This window comes from Lepeophtheirus salmonis, chromosome 7, assembly GCF_016086655.4.
Source record: "Lepeophtheirus salmonis chromosome 7, UVic_Lsal_1.4, whole genome shotgun sequence".
Taxonomy (NCBI): domain Eukaryota; kingdom Metazoa; phylum Arthropoda; class Copepoda; order Siphonostomatoida; family Caligidae; genus Lepeophtheirus; species Lepeophtheirus salmonis.
Window position 1 is genome coordinate 14,846,133 of NC_052137.2, and position 2,633 is coordinate 14,848,765.

General features: G+C 32.0%; 1 pseudogene; it reads right to left on the reverse strand.

The window, feature by feature from the left end:
* Positions 1 to 292: 292 nt before the first annotated feature.
* Positions 293 to 395, reverse strand: LOC121122301 (U2 spliceosomal RNA; annotated as a pseudogene).
* Positions 396 to 2,633: the final 2,238 nt, after the last annotated feature.

Here is a 2,633-nt window from a genome sequence, read left to right on the forward strand (position 1 = left end):
AATATTTAATGTAAAATAATCTATTACTCTTCAAGAGAACAAGTAATTTTTTATATAATGAAATGATACATACATTTTAATGTATGAAAATAAAGTAACGTAACATTTTTATTTTACTAATAAATATCACTTAAAACCAAATGTGAGTAAGCAATTATTAATCTTCAGAGTGAGCGAAAATTAAATTTGTGGTTGAAATGTCCTTACGCGGGAAATCTCCCATGAACATCAGTAGGAATTTGTCTATTAACAGAACGTGAATTTACCGCATTATAAACCGCTATAAAATACCGTGGGATTGTTGCTAGAAACCCTTGCTAAGGAAGAAATATAAATATTAAGTTAATAAGAACATATACTATACTTTAATCTAAGCCAAAAGGCCGAAAATTTTAGCTCAATTGACAACGCGTTTGGGAAAAATTAAAGTTTTCAACTCAGTATGCGTAGGTTCGCATCTTGGTCGTTCATAGAGAAGAAAATATACTTAATGTATATGGACTTCAAAGACGATTCCTAGATCAGATGGAGGCATTGTAATACCATAATGTTTATTTATACTTAATTAGTACAACTTTTTCGGACTAATTATAGGCCCACTAAAAATAGGAATATTATCATAAAGGCTTTTCTTAGTAGTGCTGTGTCATTCCTAATTTATTTGGTCCAGCCTTAGGACCACTCCCATCAGTCACTGGGACAGGTGACGTCATTAAGGACTGAACTTATTTCTAACAAGTTTTAGGACATATATGCAGGACAGAACTGGACCGGACCGAGACTGAACTGCAGTCTTTAGTCCTAAATAAGGGTCAACATAACACTAGTCGTGAGGGATTTGTAGGAAATCCCCACTGTATGATCAGAGAATCAGAGAAATGGTTAGATACATATGTATGGCAGGAAAAGCTATTAATAGGATAATAGAAATGGACCTTGTAGCTAAGTCAAGACTAGAAGAAAAAACAACTACAACATTTGGTTTATGACAATACAAAGGAGAAATGTCTCGCTGGATCAGAATGTATCCTAAATGTCATGAAAGCAAGTGTTTTTGTTTTCTTTAAAGAATTTATTCAGGGTTGATAGAGTCGTTAACAGCCGAAAAGACAGGTATTTACCATTTGTTAGAAGCCTAGTGTGGTACTTTACAAAATTAAATTCACTTTTAAAACCAAACATGCTGCTTCTATCATGGTCTTCGGGAGCGTGAGGACATTTCAATCAAAAGTTTATAATGCTGCTTTCATTTTGGCATCTTGTCGATAGATAATAGTAATAAAAATATACAAGACTCAAGCTACGTCATTATCACGAAATTCAATCAATAACAAAACTTACTTCCACTTATTAAACTATTCTTCTTTAAACATATGTTGCTTTAAATACAGAACATAAGATAACAATACATAGGCACATATAAAAATTTGTACCTTCTTCATGTTTGATAATAATTGATTGATGAATAATTATATTTTATATCAGACATAAATAACTACAAAATTTTCTTTGAATACCCGACAACTTATAACACTGATAAAGAAATAAAAACCCTTAAGATAAGAATATTTGAGTGATTCAAATAATTTAATTGATCAGTGTTATATATCTACAATGAATAATTATATTGCATAATAATTTTACCTTGGGTTGCATGGATCCTTAATATGGACTTAAATTGTGTCCCGTCCCTGCTATTGGTATTTGTTAAGCGTCTCAAATTTTTAGAGAGTACTCTAAAAGGCATTATTTCACCAACATATACTAGGAAAGTACCAATTGAATAGTTCACCCAAACTTTTATTATCTCTCTTCACAGTAAAATAATTTGCCATTATTCATATTTCGGCCTAATTGAAGTGTTTATTATTTTCATAAATATTGGGTCATTAATAGTCGAGATGGATTGACGATGACTGGTTGGTTTCTTTAATGGCGTCATTATTTAAATATTATTCTGTCAGGAGGAGTGTCCTCGAGGGAAGTGGAGGGGCTGTAGCTCCCCCCAAAAGAAGAATTTTTCTCTTCACCAAGGAAAAATTATTGATTTGGAAATTAAATTTTTTTTTTTTGAAAGGTCTCTTTCCAAAAAATTTATAAAAAGAACCCCCTCCCAATATAATCGTGCAGACGACCCTGTCTAAGGAACGACTTTTACGCCCGATTTGCATGTTTGCTTAAGATTTAGAACGGGGAACAAAACCGTCTTAATTTGGTCAGCTATTATTATACAAAATATATTTGTCAACGAATGATTTTTACTTGAAGATTAAGAGATGAAGACGAAACAAAACAATTTCTTGAATATTTCTTCTGACTAAAACAAATCTTGATGAAATAAAGACGATGAGACGTAATTGGGACGAAGTTTAATAAAATTACATCATTATAGGACCGAAGGAGACGTCAAAATATTGGAACCGGTATATCCCTATCGAGTGTTTTCACTTACGTAATAATTTGTTTGATGCTTATGTATTTTTTCTCGTTTCCATCTTCAGGAATTATCTTTAGATCTATTTGGTCTGATATTTCGGACCAAACCGTGATCTCAGACCGTAAACCAAATTTTAAATGAGACCAATCCACATGATTTTTTTGTATGACCAATTCAGATTAAATTTTTCTTTGGG